General features: G+C 47.6%; 1 long non-coding RNA gene across 1 annotated transcript; it reads right to left on the reverse strand.

Annotated features, from left to right (window-relative positions):
• Positions 1-16,648: 16,648 nt before the first annotated feature.
• Positions 16,649-19,277, reverse strand: LOC102005587. Its single transcript, XR_263502.1, has 3 exons — positions 18,907-19,277; positions 17,675-17,972; positions 16,649-16,837 (listed from the first exon to the last, which is right to left on the reverse strand). It is a non-coding gene; the product is annotated as an uncharacterized LOC102005587 (long non-coding RNA).
• Between the last annotated feature and the right edge of the window lie 2,215 nt (positions 19,278-21,492).

The raw sequence follows: 21,492 nt of genomic DNA on the forward strand, positions 1-21,492 counted from the left end.
AGGGTAGGTATCTGCCCAAAGAACTGCACAAGAGAGTTCTGGAGCAGCCCTGTGAGCAGATGGGAAACATCACAAGAACCCCCTAAGAAAACAGGAAGACCAGCACGATGTCAAGTGTGTCCCACCAAAGAAGACAGGAAAGCAAAACACATGTGCTATCAGTGTAAGCCATACTTGTGTGCGAAACACATAGGTGTCAAGTGTGAAGACTGCCTTAGGTGTGATCATTGAAGTGAAGATTATTTCTGTGGTAGTTTTGTTCGTATTTTCACTGTAGTTCATGTAGGAATTTATTTCTGCTGTTATTTTTTAAGTCTTATAAGCAGGTAAACAGTTGATGTTGAAAATGTTGATGTTTATACTAAACACTCATTACATATTAAAAAATTTAATATTTCATTTTGTTGATATTTTATTTGCCTGTTAGGTACACATTGTTTAATATAATAAAACTCATAGAATTAAAATTAATAATTCATCAATAGAAATACTCCTAAAAAGTAAACATGGGTGTCACGCACCCACCGTGACGCACCTTTCAGAGCATGTGCCGCACTGCACAGGAGAAGGCAGTGTGGAGGACCCGGGAGCACAGAGTGCAGGCCTCACGCTGCTCCGACAGGCCGCAGAGCCGAGGCCTGGCACACAGATGCTGTGTCCTTGCCTGTATTTTATTTCCATTTCAATCAGAAATGAGCAGCAAGCTTGGTCGGATTAGGGGTATTTTTCTCTTTAGATGTCAACCATACACCTTGCTGATTCCTCCTGAACTTTCTGCCAGCTCAGCCTGTCTCTCCAGGAGGTTCCTGGGAGGACCTGGGGTGCTCCCCAGTGGGGAAGAGCATCAGCAACTCATGGAGCCCAGTGGGGGTTGCTTCCTGCTCAGTAGGAGAGGAGAGGCACCTGCTCTGCTTCAGCTCTGGCTTCCTGCAGCCGCCCAGCAGGAACAAGTGTAGTTCCTTTGCTTTTCCTTGGGTGGAAACAGCCTTGCTGGCTGCCATCAGCTCCCTTCCCTTGGGACCCTTCCTGCCCGGACACCACTGTCTGCCCATGTCCTCTGCACAGAGCCCGAGCACCAGGCTCCTGCGTACTGCGGGGCGTGGTGGGTGGAGAAGGCTCTGTCCTCTGTGGTGAGCATCTCTGCTCAGGCGGCGGAGGTGGTGGAGCCTGCACGACTGTCCCTTCTCCTTCCAGAGATACCTCCGGGCCTCGGCTGATCACCTCTGCCCTGCCGTCTCGTGCGCTCTTTCACTGTGGAAGCCTCTCAAAACTGTACAGCAGATTCACACAGGGAAGGCTCAGCCGCTGCCTGGAGAGAAAGCTTCCAGATGTCCCACACTCGCCTTCTGCAGGGAAAGCCGCCCTGCATCTCCTGCCCATCCGGGCATAGGTCTTCCATTTCATCCTCAAATCCACCCCGCCATCCAGCGCATTGCTGGGTCAGTAGGCAGCACCGCTGGGAGGGTCAGGCGGCACTAAGGGAAGAGGCTGGGCAGGACCACGTTTACCTTCCATGATTTCTTAGCAACACAATGAGCACAGCACCCCAACTCCAGTCTCCCTGCAAAAGCTCCACCTCTGAACACAAGGCTTTGGGGGACACTGTAGACCTGATCAGTGGTGGCTCTCAGCCGCTTGCTAGCCCCATCACTTAAAACCCCACCCTCGGGACTGACCGTCACTGTGGCTCAGGGTGGGGATAGATCTTCCTGAGCAGGAGGCGGTGTGCATCCAGGGGCCATGAGTGGCTGCACTACAGCGAAATGCTCCGGACTCGCAGTGCCTGGGTGGAAACCCCGGTCAGCATCGGTGGTGAAGGTTTCAGGAGCCCTGTGCCTTTGTCGGTCAGGAACAGCATCAGTAACAGCGAGACTCCCTGGGGCTGGGGGGGAGATGCAGAGACGGCCTCTCTCATTTGGAGGGAATGCCGGCCTCGGCGCCAGCCCCACCTCTACCCCCACTCTAGACTGTCCACGTGGGCAATCAGAGACTCCTCCTCCGCCAACCAAAGGGCAGATGCCCCCCTGCAGGTCCAAGCTCGGCTCGGGGTGGCATGTCCCAGAGCCCTCCATGAGCATGCTCTCAGGGGATGCTGGTCCCTTTGGGGCTTTGATGCTTTGTCCCTTTGATGCTTCTGGGGCAGGGGACTGCACCAGCGGGTTCACACTGATCACCCCCACCCACAGCCCCCTCTCTCTGCACCCTCCTGAACCAACAGCAACTTTGTCTCTGAGTGGAGAGCGCACACAGGGATGTGGAGCAGTCATACCCCATGTGTGCCTGGGGTCTGTGACAACCCCTGGACTGCGCAGAGGGACAGCAGAGGACGTGAGGCCAAGCAATGGTAGCCGTGACTTGCTGGGCCGAGAGCCTGTGCAGTGGCACTAGGGTGGTCACAGGGAGGGGACCCGACAGACAGAACCACCGCAGGTCTCCCTTCCCAGGACAAGAACCTTCTCCAACCCACATGTTCCAACTCTAGGTATTTTCTTCTCCTTCTCCCTTAGCTCTTACTTGGACCAGTTCCTTAGAAGACAGCTGAGTGTTTCTGGCTGAGAGTCAGATGAAACTTTTCATTTCTCTACGTTTCCACCAAGAAAAAGGGCAAAAATCATTGCAGAACTATTGACCTGCTTTGTTGTTGGCACAAATTATTTTTATCTTCTTCTATGTTTGCAGCCACAGGGGTATTAAGCATTTTTTTTAAAGGAAAAGGAAAAACTATATCTTCAGTCTCTCTGGAGTCTCCAGAGGACTAGTCTTCACATGTTTGCCTGGTGAGGAAATGCTCTGCGGTTCTTCATGAAAGAAATGAAGATTGATATATCTTCACTTCCTTCTGACGGCACCAGTTCTAGCCCCTGGCTTCAATAAGCTACAACATTTAGAAGCTTTAGAAATGGTCAGCTGGAGGCAACAGAGGGGTCTGAACTCAATCGAAAGATGGGTCCATAGGGCTTTGGAGAACTCTAGAGCCTGGGTAGGCTCTGCAGGTGGATGAGGGCTGACAGAACAATTTCTCTGCAAACCCAAAGACCGGAGTCCTCCCATTCGCAGGCTGTGTGCCTAGGGCAGCCCCTCCCCCTGCATGCGAGGTGCTTACAGCTAATTTATGCCTCAGCAATCCCCGGTTCCGAGGCCGCTCAGGCAGGTGTGATCACGCAGCGCAGTGGAGCAGGCCCAGGAAGGAAGCGCTCAGGACAGAGCAATCAGAGCCTTCAATGCCCCCTCACAGACACCATAGCTCATTCTAGTTCATGCTGATGGCTTGATAACAGGCCTTCGTTACAAGCATGTGCTCACGGAGCAACAGACGATCAATCACTCTTCCTTCATTTCTCTGACACTTGTGGTACCTTGAGCACGTAGTTTCCTGAATAGCCGTGGGTATTCTTTCCAAAAAAAGAGTCCAGCTGCCAGGGGCTCCTGCCTCCTGAAGTCTTCGCAGATTGCTACTGTCAGGGCCTGATGGATGGAGGCGCTGCATGGAGGGGACAGGAGAGGTTTCCAAACCGCATGGAATCCTGAGTACAGGGCTACTACCTGCTCTGCCTGGTGACTCAAGGGTACACATGGGAAAAGTCCTCATGATAGGGCAAGAGAGATTCCATTTTTTTTTGTAACTCCATTTTAGAAGTCACTTAAACTTTAGATTAACTCAATTCTCCACTCCCTCCCCTACAGCTAACAAAGGGAAAACAGAACTATAAAATGAGAAACAAATAGTTAAAACAAATTGTAGTAAGCTAAAATTTAACCGTACTAACAAACCCCTGGGAAATGTAAACCTTGTGACCATGATGTGGCATTTTTATAAAATTTGTAAATGAGGTAATGTGGTTAGCATGTATAGTGCATTGATAACTGGTGGTCAACTTATAACCCCCAGCTGAACTGAGTAATTGTCATGCCGGTTGTGTGAGGCCCACCTGGGGGTTATTGCCAGCAGCGTAAGAGACAGAACTGGAGAACGAGAAGTAGGATGTTGGGAGCAGAGCAAAGGCTGTTGGGAGCTGGTAGGAGCTGTAAGGAGCTGTTGATTGTTTTGGAAGAGCTTGTCGTGCTGGCTTTCCTGAGGAACTTGGCTGTTTTCATCCTCCGAAAAGCTCGGGACCTTGTTGGTACTGAGAATGGCTTTGGTTCACTTTGGGGGAGCTCTGGTCCTCACTTTGAGCATCGCTTCCTGGCTCCAGAGGGGAAGATGGTGCACTGTTGGTCTCCTGGAGAAGCTTGCTGCATTGGCTTCCCTGATGGGAACTCGGCCATCTTGATCATCGGAGGAGCCTGGGACCTCACTGTTGCTGAGGATGGCTGTGGTACATTTCAGGGGAGCTCTGGTTCTTCTGAGCATCCCTTCTTGGCTCCAGTGCAGATCCTTCAGAGTGCTAGCACAACTCTTTCATTCTGCTGGCACAGACTTTCTAAATTCCACTACTGACCTTTGGGCCTTTCCAGCATAGATCCGAGAAACAGGCCTGCATGAGATATTGTTATGGGCTCTGGGCTTCCAGTTGGATTCATGGGAAGCACTGTTATGAGCTCTACGTTTTAAGTTGGACTCATGTAGGACATTATTGTGGGATCCAGGCCCTCAGCTGGATTTTTGGTGTATGTTATGTGGACAGATTTCCTGCACTCTCTTATATATCATTCTTTGGGTGACTATTATAAATAATCTTAAAAATATGTGTCCTGTATTATATTGTTTCACCTTGCAAAATAAGTCCCAAACCATAACACCGTGGTTACTTGTAAATGTATAAAAACTCAGCACAAAGTTCTCTGGTCACTGACGTCTTGGTTTCTGACTCTTGATCAGTGGTATTTGTTGCGTATTTCAATAAACTTTGTTTGTTCCCGCATTTTCGGCTTCTCATGAGTACCTATCTCTTTGAATCCACTGTAATACACATAATGTGACTGGCACAGTGAGGTTTGTGACCTTATTTGTGCCTTCATGGGCAGACAAACCCGGCCTTAATGAGACATCATGTCGAACCTTTAGCGATGCACCCAATCCGGTTGAGTTGAATGAATCTTGAGCATCTGTTGAATGCAAACTACTCTCTAGGCTTCCAGGGAGGGTGAAATGAGGAGGAGAGATTGGTCCTTATTCTCTGGCAATGCTAGTCCCCAGGATAGGTTAGTGTCCACGTGCACAGCATGCACACACACACACACATACGCAACACTCATAGCTGGAGATGAGCTGTCCTTGTGAGAGGCTGAGAGGACTTGGGCAGAGGAGATGAAGTGGCATCCAAGGGCTTCCTGAAGGAGTTGGGGCTGTGATGAGCCAGAAGCACCAAGAGGAGGCTTGTAGGGGTCAGGAGGTCCTTGGAGCACAGAGGACAGGGTCGAAGGAAGAGCAATGCCTGTAGGTGCCTTAGATGTGTATGACGTTGAATGGAACGGAGGCGGGAAGGCTGAGGGAGCCTGAGGGGTGACACCATGAGACCTCTGTGCAGATTTCACAGACTATAAATCCCATTAACAATCTTCATCTGAGAGTTTACATACTTGAACACCAACAGTTAGTAAATGTGCATTTTTCATAATTTCTAAGATACAGGGATCCCATTGTCCTGCTTCCTGTTCAGAGGACACATTCTCAGACTGTAAGCAACATGACTAATGCTACATCCCAGGAAACAGAGAGACAAGCCTGAAGAGGACCTGATGGTGTCTTAGTCACTTTCTTGTTGCTAAGACAAAATCCACAACACCAGCAACTTACAGGAGCAGGGTTCATTCTGGCCCACGCTTTCAGAGGTCTCAGGCCATGCAGGCAGGCTGGCTGCAGGAAGATACGGCATAGCAGAACCTTACAAAGGAGAAGTACTCACATCATGGTGGCCAGGGAGCAAGAGTGAAAGACGGAGCTGGGGATAGAAATCCTCATCCAGGTCACACTCCCAGTGATCCACCTCAAACCAGGACCCATCTCCTAAAAAAATTCAGCTGCTCAACTTAATAGCGTATGAACTTAATAGTGTATCCACTGATTAACATAGTATCCCCATGATCCTCACGTGAGGCTTTTGAGGATCATTCTCAAATGTTCCTCAACAGTAACGTTCTGCCCATATACCCTAAAAGACTTATGTCTACCTCTTTGTGAAAAAAGGGTTTAGTCCATCTCTCAGTCTCTAAAATCTAAACGGTTTCAGTTTCACTGAAAAGTGCAGTCAGAAGTCTCCTCTGAGGCTCAAGGCAAAGTCTTAGCTGTAAGTCCCTGTAAAAATAAAAAATAAAGTTAAACACTGCAAGCATACAATGACACAGGGTACACATTTCCATTCAAAAAGAGGACATAGAATGATAGAAATGGACCCAAACAACACTGAAAGCAGGCAGATCAAGCATAAAATCCTGTAGTTCTATGCCTAGCACCCTGGGAAGTTGTGGCAAGGTGTGAACTCCAGAGGGCTTGGGCAACTTGCCCTTACAGCATTGCTGGTTGTGGCCTGTGTAGCATCTCTCTTGGGGTGGCTTTACTCACTACCTGCAGCTTTACTCAGCAGAGATTCCATGTTTTTGGCATCTCCAACTTCCTGGAGTCTCCAGAGCACATTCAGCCTCACTCTCACAGCTTTGCGCACTGCCCTATTAGAAGCACACCATGGGGGTGCCAAGGCCTTCTGAAATCTGGGCAGAAGCCTCCCTGAGCCCACAAGTCTTGCACTCTACATGCTTCTAAAACCAGCATCATATGGATGATGCCAAGATTGGCCACTAGCTGAAGCAGTAGCCAGGCCCCCATGGGTTATGGGTGTAGCAGCCTCTAAGTGCCTACATGGCTGAACTCTGTAAAATATTTTCCTAGTTGGATGAGCTGAGGTACCTGGAGTTCAGTTGAGAACAAAGTAATGTATTTCTTTTCACTTACACTTTTCAAAGTAATGTATTTCACTTTTCAATATTACACTTTAATATTACACCTATTAAATATTGAAAACACAATATTCAATAGTACACTTCAATATTCATTCCAATATTACACTTTTCAAAGTAATGTATTTCACTTTTGCACCTTTAATCCTGCAAAGGGTAAGGTCTTGCTGATTTCTGAGATGCCCTCCAGGCATCTTTTCTATTGTCCTAGTGTGTAGGATCTGATTTATTTTTAATGCTAATCTTTTCAACAACCAAGATCTCCTTGGTCTCATCTTTACAAGCACTTCCCTTTTGCTACCAGCAAAATTTTCCAAAGTATTCAGCTCTGCTTTTTGGTCCTGATTATCATAGTAGATATGGCTAAAAGCAGCCAGCATTACTCATACCACACCCTGAATATTGGGCTGTCTTGAAATTTCCTCCACCAGATTAATTAGTGTGCCACCCTCAATTGCAGTCTCCTGCGGTCTCATGGGAAAAATGTAGTCAAATTTTCTGCCAGAGTATAATACACATGATCTCTAGCCCACCTGCCAAAGAGGTCTTTGTTCTCAACTGAAACAATTCAAGCTTTGCCTTTGTCATCTGCATTTCTGTCAGCATTTTTGTCTTCTGTGCTCTGATGAGTATTACAAATCAACCCCTGTTCACAACATCCTCAGCCTACTCTTGCACACTTCAAACGTTTCAAAACTCTTCCCTCAAACCAGCTTCTAAACTGCACGGTCAGGTATGGTTAAGACAGTGACCCTGCTCTTTGTACCAAGGCCTACCTTAGTTACTTTATTGGTACTGAAATGAAATACTCAATACCCAAAACTTACAAGAGAGCTTTATTTTGGTTCACAGTTCAGAAGTCTCAAGTGCCCCATGGTGATTGCACACTCATCCCTCAGGTAAATCTTCTGCATCACACGAGAGCTCCAACCCGGCTCCAGGCAGTAGGTGCATTCACTGGCTCCCCTAGTCTTGTCATGGTGTTCTATTTGAAAACTTAATGGGGATGATAGCACCTCCAAACAGAGGCCCTCTGCTTACCCTGCCCCTTGGATGATCTCTCCAACTTCAGTCTAAATCAAGTCACTTAATGCCCTTAACCACAAGCAGAATATATATCAGTCAAGGTCACTAGACTCAAGAAATATGATTATTTTTCTGATTGTAAGTCAGACCAGGGCCTGATGTAAGACCACACAAAGCACTGCCTATGTCCCCAGCTGGGCAGAAAGCCAAAGCCAGAGGCACAGGCCCTGGTCACTAGCTGGGTTCTTGACAAGTATAGAGGTCTCTAAAGCCTGTGCTTTTGCCTCTGCTTCTGCAACTGCCAGCCAACTATGCCCTTGAGGTGTCCCCAGTGATTTTCCCTGCACGCTAGTGAGGACTTGCAGCCTCAGCAAGGGCCACCTATGGTGCACTGTGCATTGTCTGCTGGGCAGGGGGCCTTGCTGGCATCTATACCTGTCTGCTCCCTTTTTCTGTGTGTATAAAAACCATCCAGGAAACCTCACAGAGAGAGGCTTGGTGAAACCTGCTCACCTTCACTTGAGAATTTAAGAGATGAATCTTTATTCATACTCCCTGAGAGCACCATGTAGCTTGGTGCATTTTTGCTGGCATCTTGGACTTCAAAACATGAGCCCAGTTCTCCATGTGCCTCTGGAGGGAGAGGCCCCAGGCTCTGTACTCTGAATTCTTACAAATCCCTTATTGCAAAGTTTGGGAGACAACCACCCCACCCCCATGTCACTAAATTTACTTGCAGAGGTGTGGGCTCTCCTTCTTCAACCCAACCCTCAGAATGGGTTCACAGCTTCCTGTGTTCAGGCTGAACATTTAAGTTGGTGGTTTTGCAATTTTAGCCAGTGATGTTCACATTTTACAGTGAGAAAATCTGTGTTTCAATTTACTAAATGTGTCTCCTGGATTTCAAAGTCATTTGGAAAGTTAGGAAGGTAAGATTTTCCAGTTTGTGCACAAAAATAATTCATTACTTTTTCTTTCTGTGTGTTTTCCTTCCTTTTTTGCCAAGTGTATAGAAAGATGATCCTGATCCCTTATGTAAATAGGTTGGAAAAATGGAATTATGTTTCAGCTGAGAACCTGCCTTGCTGAGAAAGAGGGAGAAATGGAGAAGTGTAGTTAGTATTTTAATGGAAAGCCATTTCTGGAAATGACAGGAAATACTGGTAATAAGCTCTCAGATAAAGTTTCGGGTGACATTTGAAGTTTGTGGTATACAGGGAAACTTTAAATTATATTGCTTTCCTTCTCTGGTACCATTTCTATAGCAGGAATGCACTATTTGTTCAGATGTGTGCTCTCTCCATGTTTTCTACTTTCAAACCATATCTGTTTACATTTCCATTCTTTTTATAACTCACATTTTAAAGCTGTGAGGTATGTTCTGATTTTGTGGGGATCAAAGAGCTGTACAGATCCACGATGTCTGGAAAGATTAAACAATAGTGTTTTCAAATATTATATGGAAATTATGATTATTGCTTACGGTTATATCACAAAACTTTGATCTTTATAAGACAGTGTTTTCTGGGATCCAAGTGCATGTCCCCCCAGGAGCTGGGTGTCAACAAAGTGACAAGGAAATGACACCCATCACACAGGACACCGTATTCCACTGGGTGACATTCAAGGGACCCCACACTTAGAATTCTCTGAGAAAGGATCATGGAGGTGGGTGGGGGAGACCCGGGAAACAGTGCTGGCTGGGGCTTGGAGAACGTGACCTGGGAGCTGGAGACCCCTCAGTCTGCCATCGCTCTCATTTTCTTTCTACACTGATCCCAGGGTGTTGTTATTTTAATTGAAATATTTTTGACTATGAAATATTTCCACATGTTTCAAAATGTAAAAGATATAAGAGTCTTTGCAGGAAGTTTCCATTTTTCTCAGCCACTCTGTGACCTTCCGGGAAATGGCCAAGGTCACCAGTTCCTTGTAGTCCTTGCAAGGGTCAGGCATGTGCAGATGAGCACGTGCTCCCCTGTTTCCTTTGAATATGAATGGCTGCCCGCTCTTCGAGCCAGATCATCAACAAAAGTGTCGGGAAGGTCATGCCACATCAGTGTAAACAGCTTCCTCCATCTTTTTCTCCTCAGCACACAGAATTTCATCATGCCGTAACCCGGCACATGTTTGAGACTGTTTTGGTCAGCAGTTGTGTTACTGATGATCCCTCACGTTATTTTAATGATGTGGCAAAAAGTGTTGAGGTGTGAACAATGTGAAAATCCACCCACACGCCATGAACGCCCATTGCTCTTGTTTTTCCCCCACAGATTGGGCCATGTGACCACCCTCAGCTGCTTGTCCCTCCACCTACTTTAAAAACTAACTATGTAAGCAGGAGCTAGTGTTCAAAGACCTTCCTGTAAAAGTTAATCCTCTGCTTTGACCCCAGTGGGCCAGGGGCTCAGGTGAGCAGGGAGGAGTGTGGAGTGGGGCTAATGTGCACAGTGGGCAGGGCAGGGGAGGCCGCCTGGTGGGGGTCTGGTCAGCTGGACCTGGACGGAACAAAGCACAGAGCAGAGACCTGGCCGGGGCCCTCCACTCCCCAGGTACAGCGATGACGCTCTTCCCCTCCCTGGGCCCACTTTCCCTGCTCCCAGGAGTCAAGAACACAATGCAGGGCCCTTAGGTTGTGACCAGGGAGACCAGCGCAGGGTAAGCAGTGAACACAACAGAGTCCAGCTCAGCACCCTGGCAGCTGGGCGTCCGGGGACTCTTTCTGTACAGGAAAAGCAACCATGCACTTCACGGGGAACCCAGATCTCTGCATGTGGGAAGGTGGAGCCCCGACCCTGGTGATTGGCTTAGAACCAGACATATCAGTCAGCTGTCCAGCTGTAGACCGGGAAGGTGGGGCCAAGGAAACCAAGGCACAATCGCAGATCTCAGCACCTTCCACCGGAGCAACAGGAACTACCACTTTGACGACTTCAGTGAAGATCAGACGTCGGAAAATGATCTGCCAAGTTAGAAGAAGGCCTGGAAAGATTTGAAGTGTTTCGTTTTTGTTTGCTAACTCCACATCTGGTGACAAACAAGGCCTCGACCGTCTTTCCCACAAACGTGCTGGTCTTTTCTGAAGCCGTAGATCAAGTTAAGTTCCTGAGCGAGTTCCCGCTGAACAGGAAGTGACATTTGTAAGACTAAAGGCCACTGTGTCCTGCCGGTGATACTGTTTCCCATGGAGGGCGGACATTCGTGAGGCTGACATCCACGTGTCTAGGAACTGGACAGCCAGGAAGCAAGAGGCAGATGGCAGGGGCCCTATTTCACTGATGGGCAGAAGCTTGGGGCGGGCAAAGGAGGCAGAGCAACAGGAGCAAGGGTGACAGATGAGGGGAGGGGGCCACAGCATGAACTCCCATTTCCTCACTGCAAACACACAGCTGCACACAGAAACATGTGTGCACACAGCCTCTCAGCTGAGATGGTCTAGAATAAAGCATGTCTGGGGCAATGAGCACACTGGAGTGTTCAGATGCCCTCACTGGAGATGAGGCAAGAAATGTCCAGGCTGAGCTGGAGCACTCATGCTGTCAGAGCCGGCGAGGGCCACTTCTCCCCTAAAAAGCACTCTAGTGATGAGCGCATGTCAAAGGCACACAGAGGCCACCAGGAGGTTCCCAGGGCCCTGAACTGGACCAGTTTGAGTGATGAAACAGGAGAAGTAGCATTGGGTTTAAGCCAAAGTATCACACAATGTTCGTGAGTCTGTAGTGACAAAAAGTGAAATAAATCAGACACACAAGCTTAACTATCCCCATGGTTTCTCCTACGAGAATCCCAAAGTGTAAAAAAAGCAAAGAGCAAAAGAGAAGACAGATCATAGGACACAGGGAGACAGGCTTTCGCAAGTGGGAGGGGGACCCAGAGATGGAGGGAGGGGGCGGTGACGTAAACAGAATGAAGATGTGTTCCGTACCTGAGCCAGCTGCCTGTGGTGAAGGTAAACATTAGGGACTACAAAGATGTAGCAATAAAAATAAAACTTCTAGGAATGAGTGAATAATAGGCAAGGGAGAAGCGACTTCTGTCCCCTGAGGAAGGCTGCAGGTCACACATGCAGACCCTGCCCCTGCTTGGCTGTGTGGTGATTGGGAGAGGGGCTCCCTCGGCGGGGACCTTCCCACGAAGAGCGGGGGTTCTGGAGGTGGAGGCCACGGCAGCAGTGTGGTGACATCGCGCCTCCCTGTGCCCCGCTGACAGCGGGCTTGGCCTTTCGGGCTCCTCTCTAAGGGTGCTGTGCTGTGACACTGACCCCAGACAAGCCCCAGCAGAGGCACGATTCAGCGTACCTGCCCACTGCTCCTCAAGACGGTCAAGGTCATTCAAAACGAGAGGAAGTAAGAGAAATTGTCACAGCCCAGGAACCAAGGAGACAGGAGGTGTGCTGAGGATGCACAATAGAATCACAACACAGAAGATGACACTAAGCAAAGTCAGGGAAATCAGGACAATGACTGAGCCTTAGCGGAGCATCACACACGGGCTCAGTCAGCTGCTGTAACCACGGTCCTGCCCAAGGGATATGTACAGAACAGGAGGGAAATACTGAAACTCTTTGTCCCACATTCTCAAAGTTCCTGTTAGGCTAAAACTTCAAAGGATAAACAAAGTTCATCTAAAGAAATATCTGCCATGCATTGTACGGATCCCTTGGGTTCTTCTTGTACCCTGTGAAGGAACAACAGCGAGAATGAGGAAAAACTAGACAAGAGACAAAAGTCTGGGATCAGGCGGAGGTCCTCTCTCTCCTGAGTGAGAAGGGGAAGAACTGCCCAAGAACTATAGAGGGTTTATTTATACACTGGGGAGGGTGATGCCAATTTCAACCTCTCGGCCTAGCAACTAGCTTACAAGCTGGAACAGCTTGTTTATGTGGCTCAAGGAGCTCCCGTGTTCCAGGGCTGGCTTCTTCCTGCACGAGTAATTACTTTCCAGCTTCAACCACTCCCAACAATACATATTCATAATGACCAAAACACCAGGAGAAAACTCAGTACAGGTCACTGACACAAAGTTTACAGAAATAAAATATAAATAGTTATTCCACATAAGCATATGCTCATTAAAACCACAGTGGATACCAGTTTTCACCTTTCTGGTTGACCAAATTTGGTTGGCTTTCTGACCATAACAGTTTCAGTATCTACCTGCAAATTCACTGTTGCTCCTCCCTGCATCCCCTTACCCAGTCTGTGGGCTCAGTTTTAATCAAAAACAAAATGGCAGAGTGACGATCTGTGATTTCTGATCTAAGTCATGAAGGGCACTGCTGCTTCCCACTCAATGCCGTCTCTCCTGGATCCCTTGCTGTGGCAGATGAACTAATGGTCAACTTGGAACGCCCAACTGAACGGAGTCAGCATGGTGCTGGGAGTGGAGGGCCCACCTGAGGACTGTTGCCAATGAAATAGAAAGGGCTGGAGAAGAAGAGGTGCAGTTAGGGAGCTGCTGGTTCTCCTGGGGCTGTTGGCTGTGGAGAAGCTCTTATGCTGGTTTTCGTGGTACGAACTCAGTTGTTCTCATCATCAGAGGGGCTCAGGTCCTCACTGTTGCTGAGGATGGCTGCAGTCCTTTTGGGAGGAGCTCTAGTCCTTACCTTGAGCACCGCTTCCTGGCACCAGTGCAGCTCACTCAGCCCGCTGGCACAGATCCTCCATTCTGCAGTGTCAGACTTTCTAGCTTCCACTACTCTCTTTGGGGGCTTCCCAGTGCAGATCCTTGATACAGACTTGCATGAGACATTGTCGTGGGCTCTAGGCCTCCAGCTGGACTCCTGGAGGACATTGCCGTGGGGTCCAGGCCCTCAGCTGGATTCTTTGGGTCTCTAGTGTGTGGATCTCCTGCATTCTTTTGCATTTGACTCTTTGGGTGAATATTATAAAATAATCATATAAATTATGTGTTCTATATTAATTCCTTTTCCTAGCAAACACTGACTACAACAAAATGGGTACCAGGAGTGGAGTCATTGCCATGATTTTGCCTGGCCATCTGGCTTAAGAGCCTTGGGAATTAATTTGAAAAGCTTTTACGAGACCGGCTGAGAAGGCATCCCCCATATGTTGTAAACAATATGGAAGACTCAGGACAGAGCCTGGAAAATCAGAGTACTGGTGGAAGTGCTGCCGGCTAAGATGAAGCTCAGGAGGCTTCACTGAGAAGAAATACATTGGCTGATGGACCCCATGTATGTTTTGGCAGGAAGCTGGTGTGCATTTTGCTTGTATTTAGAGATATTGCCTGGGTGGCCGAAGAATTTCAATACAATCTGTGGTTGGGATGGTGGCATAGCTACTGTTGAGAGTTTCAGGCCAGATCTATGTTTAAAATTAAGTGCAGAGTCAGCAGGGTGATTTGAAGCATTTGGTCAGAGGGAAGACACCAGTGAAGTTGTGGACTGCAAGGATAAAACAGGGGTGCGTCCTGTATTAAACTGTTTCTCTTGCAAGCCCCCACTACAAGAAAATTTTGATGTTCCTCACCACCAAGAAGCAGCTGGGTTGATACAAAGGTGGAAAGGCCTTTTGAAGACACAGCTACCATACCAGCCAGGTGACAATAGCTGGCAGGTCTGGGTTTAGGTACTTCAAAAGGCTCTATACGCTTTGAATCAGTGTCCACTCTATGGTACTGTTTCTCTCATAGCCAGGATTCATGGGTCCAGGAATCAAGGGGTAGAAGTAGGGATGGTACCACTCACCATTACCCCTAGTGTCTCACTAGCAAACTTTTTGCTTCCTGTCCCCACAACCTTATGTTCTGCTAGTCTTCTGGAAGTCTTAGTTGCAGAGGGGGAAGGCTTGTGCCAGAAAGCACAACAATGATACCATCAAACTGGAAATGAAGATTTACCCCTGGTCATTTTGGTGTCCTCATGCCTCTGAGGAAACAAGTCAGAAAGGGAGTCATAGTGTTGTCAGGAGTGATTGACCCAGACTATCAAGGGGAAGCTGGTCTACTACTCCAAGATGGAGGAAAGGAAGAATATATACAGCGTGCAGGAGATCCCTTAGGGTGTGTCTTAGTACTACCATGACCTATTATCAAAGTCAGTGGGAAACTACAAAAACCTAATACAGGCAGAAGGACAACTGGCCCAGAGCCTTCAGGAATGAAAGTATGAGTTACTCCACCCAGGAAAGAAACAAAAGCTGCTGAGGTGCTTGCTAAAGGTCACAGGAATACAGAATGAGTACTGGAAGAAGGTAGTTCTAAATACCAGCCACAACTCTGTGATCAGCTACAGAAAAGAGGATTGTAATTGTACTATTTCTCCTCTAATATGGTTTTATTGTAATATGATGTTAATAGACTTACTACTGGGTATTAATAATTGTTAAACCTGTGTTATAATGCTCAAGTTATGAAATGAGAAGAGTAAACAACAACCAAAGAGAACTTACCATCTATTCTGGTGAGGGAATTAGTGCATTTCTGTTTGTAAACAGAATAGTTATAACATGTTAGGTGTAATTATAAGCATGTCTTTGTATCTGGAGATTTTGTATCTTAAAGAACTGTGCCTGGTTGTCAAGTTGACAAGAAGTGGGTTGTAGTGGTTGATTGAGTGTATCAACTTGAGAAGTTTAGAAGTTTAACTAAGTTGGCTCCGCAATTCTACACCCTAGAGTGTAGAGGACCCACCCTAGGCTGACTCACTGCCTGGATGGTATAAAAGGGAAATAAGGAAGGACAGATGGGTTTCTGTTCTCTGGATGAGCTTCAGGCTTTCTTTGCCTTTAGCTTAGACATCGTTTCCTGGCTTCTAATGCCTACTCTTCAGCTTCTGCCTTGGATCCTTCAGCCTTCCAGGGTAGACTTTTCAGGCTTCCATCGCAGACCCTTCAGCCTCCTGATACGGGCTTGCACTGCAAACTACAGTGAGCTCCAGACCTTGGACCGAATCCTTCTGTCAGCAGTATGCAGACACCCTCTGCACGCTTCCTCAACCAAGTCTGTGGTTCATTGTCATAGCCAATCCTGTAATTTCTTATGCATTTGTATATCTTGTGTTATATCTGTTTCTCTAGTAAAACCCTGGCTGATACACTTGCAATCTCTCCTGATCTCTTCTGATCTCTCTTGGATCCCTTGGCCACTGCGAAGACATGCAGGCAGCCCTGTGTAGACCATGAGTGGGGAACCTGGTAATCCTAGTTGTCTTTGCAGCTGGGTCTTCCTGCCCTTGTCAGAGTACAAAGCATGGAGCCCTCGCCAGCCTGAGAACCAGAAGGACCCAGCTGAGTCCTCTCAACTGAGCTGCAGAAGCTGTGAGATGATTCTGTTTTATGCACCAAACACACACACACACACACACACACACACACACACACACACACATGCCTGGATACACACATTCATACACATATATATGTGCATGGACACACACATGCACACATACACGCAGACTCACATGCACATGCATGGACACATGTGCATGCACACATGGATACACACATACAAATGCACACACCCAAGCACATACACAGGAGAATTGAGAGAGATGGTAGACAGGGAGGAATCTAAAACAGAGTCACATATATAAAAGTGGAAATTTCCTTGGGCTTTGCAGTATGTGAGTATATAGATTCCAAAAGTCAATTGTATTTAAAACCAGAAAAAAAAAGAGAATGAAAAGGTCATGCAACTGTCCTGGGGAAGAAAACAAACAAAAAGAACAAGAAATGGACTATTTCTAAGGAAACTGCCTGACTTCAGAAATGTGCTTTTACATACAAACTGCAGCAGGAAGTGGAAGAAACACAGAAGCATTTGGAAGCAGGGAGGCAAGAATTCGCGGGTCAGCACGAAAGCGCTAGCTCTTCCCCCGGCAGGCAATGGCGAGGCTTCTTGGTGAGCTGTAGATCAGATGTGATTCACGATCTGTGTTGAAAACTTGCTTCATTCTCTGGTAAGAAAATGACGAATTAAGTGCAGGGTAACAGTGGTATAAAAGCGCTGATGTTTCTTACCAGGTTCTTAGACAGTTTCAGATTTATACCTCACTGGCATTAAGAAATACCTTTAGAATAACATGGAGTATTGTCCTTGTAATGACAATGAAAATGTCATTGTAACAATGATCTGTGTGATTGATAAGAAGGATTGGTTAATGACATGGAAAACACTTTATATAAAAGGCCCAGCTTGAAAAAGTATGTAGCAAGAGAGTCAACTCTGAACTGTACTTATTTGTAAGTCCTTAAAAATCAGCGTGACAGCAATATACCACAGTGTGGTCCTTCTCGGGTCGCAGAACACTGGACAGTGTGCCTGCTAGGATGTAGGAGAGGCTGCTTCCATGTGGAAGAGGCTTTCACCATGGATGCAGCAGTGTGGGGGCAGGCAGGTGGCCAGGCCAGGTGCCACTGGGCTGGCGATGTCATGTGGGGCACTGGCTCCTCTGCTGAAAGTGTGGTCCTGCCACTGTCCGCAGTGGTCCACACTGGCCAGTCTGTGGCACAGCCTGCGGAGGGATCAGGGTCCCTGGTCACCCTGTGACTGCTTGGTCTGCCCCCATGAGCCTCAGGAAGTCCCAGGGAAGGTCACCTGAGCCCAGTTCCGTGTCCCCTGGTGACAGAGCAGACTCCCTAAGAAAGGGAGAGGAAGAGCACAGCAGGCATTCAGGCCATTCCTATGATGAGAGGACTTGTTTCCTTAAGGTGTTTCTGTGAGTTTTCATTTAAAAACAAACATTTATGATTTTTACAAGAACACAAAACAATGACAGGAGATAAATCCTCACCAGGTCATTCTGTAACACCACTCCACAGAGGGAGCCAGCCAGGCTCTGCAGATGTGCCGGCTCTCGACCAGGCTTCTAGCTGGAGAGAGCCATGGTACGGGCAAGCTGTGGAGCTTCTCCAGACCTTCGTGACAGAACAGTGTTTCCATTTTACTTCTCACCTCTTCACAGTGGATCTGCCTTCCTGAGCACAGCTGCGGCACTGAGAGGAGGTGGGTGGTGTAGTGCAGAGCTGAGCCCCTCTTACATCGGGAGGACCTGCTTGTGAGGCGTCAGGACGGTGCTGAGTTTTTCTGGGCTAGAAATTTCCCCCAAAAAAGTAGAATTGATTAAATATCAGTATTTTATCTTTGTTTTCCCATAATATGATTTCTACTTGGATAGATAATATCATTCTCCATGTGGATTAAAAGGTCATATCATGGGTTTCCAAAGCATGTGCGACCTTTAATCCATTTCTCCAATGAAAGGCTCTGGCTTTGAGATCAGGCCTTATGTTCATTGTTCAATTTTGAATCACAAGTGGGGTTCTAAATATTGCTAATTCCAAGAAGCATAGTGTTCCAGTGTTGAAAATATTAAAAGTGAGCAGTCTTTCAGAAAAATGTTTTCAACAGAATTTCTCAACGGGTGACAATGAAAATGTGGGTGTTATTTACTTGTCTATTTTAACTGACAAAGACATATGAGGCAATGACACATAAAACACAAAAAGACTGACAAGATATGAAGACTATTGAACAGGAAAAATTGAACATGGGTGGGATGGTTTAATAATGGGTGGAAAATGCTCATATAGAGACAAGATAATTGTTCTGTCGATCCACATCCTGTGGATTTAATGATCTTCTTGGGCATTTTCATCTCTGTGCCATTTCCCCTATGATTACAGTAGTAACTTTTAAGGAAATGAAATCATCTAATAATCTTGGTTTTTAGAGGCTAGTATTAGTCAGTTATGAGATGAAACGATTAATAACACTGAGAAGGACTGAACAACAGCATGGTTTATAATAACACCTAACCCTTCCCGTATATTCGAAACATTGCTTGTGTTAGTGCAAGTGGTCCCCACCATGGGCCTCTGAGGAAGGCCCTATTATGCACATTTCACAGACGAAAGATTCTTGCTTATCCTTCTAATACTATCATAATCATGTGTGCATTGGGGCGCTCAGCACAGTGTGCGCATGCTCCTACGAGCAGAGAGTGGGTTGCAAAAAGAGCCGCACCTGGTTGTCGGAGAGGTGTCTCCAAGAAGCGAAGCATCATCCCCAGGCTTTTGCTGCTCCCCTGGCAGAGACCTAATAAGGCAGCGAGGAGCAGGGGCAAACAGCTTTGCTACAGATAGCAGGAATGAAGGGGAAAGGGGAGGAAGAGGCAGAGGAGCTGGCGATCACCGCTACGTCCCCCATTTCTCCACCTCCGCAGTGTGTTTGCTGTTTTTCATCCTTCTCTTGCGAGCCGTTCTACACGAGGTGAGGTGATAGGCTGCTGTGTTCTGATTCGCGCTTCCCTGAGGATTGGTGGTTTTATTGAGACACTACTCAACACACCCGAGACGGACTCATCTTGAGTGTGTACCAGGGGTGGATGGGAAAGTGAACACGGCGTCTGTGCACATCAGAAGACAGGGATGCTGTCACGTCAATGAAGCCCTGTCACTGGGGCAGCGTGGAAGGGCCTGGAGGACAGCTGTGACGGGAAATAACGTGGACACAGAAGGACAAACGCCACAGAGGCTCCCCCCTACGTCGACCCTGAGGAATTTCATCCCACTGAAGTGGGATGAAATTACCTGAGGCTGAGTGATCTGGGAGAGGAAGATAGGGCAAAGTCGGTCACGAGCCCGAAGCCACAGTCCCGGTGTCCTCCTGCCCAGTACGGTGACAACTATGGCGACTGCACTCCATGTCTACAAATCACCAGGACAGCAGAGGCTCAGTGTTTTCACCACAGAGAATGGGGAATGACTGAGGCGAGGGATATGCAGTATAACCGGATTATACAGTGCATTCATGTACGGAAGTAGCTCACTGTCTGTGACCAATACACAAATCATTTTGTGTCAATTAAAATGTAAAAAAGTAAAACATAAAAGCATAAAAATAGCTGACAGTCATCAGGCGTCCAGTCCCAGGCAGGTTCTGCACCACCCCGCAGGGAGTGGATTCTCTCCATTTCCCCAGGAGAAAAAGACTAGAGGTGACAACCACCGAGGTCATAGCCAGTAAGTGGCACCATTGGAACCTGGCTGAGAGCTTTGCTGGGCACCTGTGAGTGAGGTGCAGCCCTCACAACCCGCAGCCAGGCCTGTCCTGCCCTGTCTTGTCCCCCACCGCCTGTCAGCTGCTCCACCACCTCAGCCGGGCTGCTCAGCCACAGCGCAGGAGTCTCTGGAGCAGGGGCTCGGTCCTTCCACCACGCGGTCTGGCTCAGGGTGATCTCACGCGCTGGGACAGTTGGTGTGGCCGCAGCCTCTGTCTTGGCTCTGTTCCCTGGATTGGCCTTCCAAGCGTCAGCACCTTCCAGTGTCCCGCAGCATCTCTGACCTTCACAGGGAGCGATCTCTCCCTCTTCTCTTGCTCTAAGTTCTAAGTGACTCTGGTTTTGACATTAACCTCACAAAACAGGTATTTCAGAAAAATCACTAATTGTGTTATTATAATTGCCTTTCCCATGTTGTGTTCTGTTGACAATACTTGAAAGTTTACCATTTCCTAGGTCATAAAGTCTCTTTTGAAAATGTTGACTTCTACTGACAGAAACACTGTACACACTTATGGGATGTGGTATGATAACCGCCCCTGTGTACCATGTAGACTAATCACACCAACATAATCAGCATTTCCATCTCCATTAGGATTTGCAATTGGTTTATGTTAAGGAACTTCAAATTCCTCTCTCCCAAGACTTCACAAAATACACTGAGTTGTGAACTATAGCCGTCCTCTGCCGTGGGAGGGTGGAAGAGTCTCCTGATGCTTGAGTGTATTTCAGTACCCATTACCTGCTTCCCTCTGCTCTGCCCTCCTGACTTCTAGTGACCACTGTTCTGCTTTCTATTGCTAAGAAGTCAACTTTTTAGCTCCCACGTATGGCAAGAACTTGCATTATTTAGCTTAATGATCTCCATTCCACATTGCCACTGTTGACAAGATTTCATCCTTTTATGGCTGGATCATACCCCGTGGCACATATAGACCCCTTTTCCTTCTCACCCATCTGCTCTGCTGGTCTTTACAGCAGTTTCTACGCCAACATGGTGTCATTTTGTTACCATAGCATTGTCAGCACTGTCCTGAGGCCGGAGGTACAGTGACATCTCCAGCTTTCTTCTTCCTCAAGGTTGCTTTGGCTATTGCCGTCTCTTGTGCTTGCATTTGAATATCAGGAGTATTTTTTCTATTTCTGTGAGTAATTCCACCAGAATTCTGGTGGAGATTGCACTGAGCTTGTAAATTGCTCACTTAGAGTATTGTTGAAGCCACTGTGAATGGGAAGAGAGGAAATCAGGGCAGGGTGTGCCCTCAGCAAGGGCGTGGGTGCTGAAGCCAGGGTCACATCTCAGCTCTGAGACCCTCCCCACCTGCCTGTAGGGAGGCCACCTCCAGGGCTGCCCCCATGAGGGTCTCATGTGGCTCCTTCAGGACAGCTGCTGTCAGTGGGCCAGCAGAAGCTTCTGTGAGTGACCTTGAGGACAGCGAGAAAGACACAGAGACGGGGCCGGAAACTACCACACCTGCACAACCACAGCGTCCTCGGTCCCTCTCCCCATGGCTACTGCATTCTCACCTCACCTCCTCCACTGCTCTTCA

This window comes from Chinchilla lanigera, unplaced genomic scaffold, assembly GCF_000276665.1.
Source record: "Chinchilla lanigera isolate Chin_1 unplaced genomic scaffold, ChiLan1.0 scaffold00069, whole genome shotgun sequence".
NCBI lineage: Eukaryota > Metazoa > Chordata > Mammalia > Rodentia > Chinchillidae > Chinchilla > Chinchilla lanigera.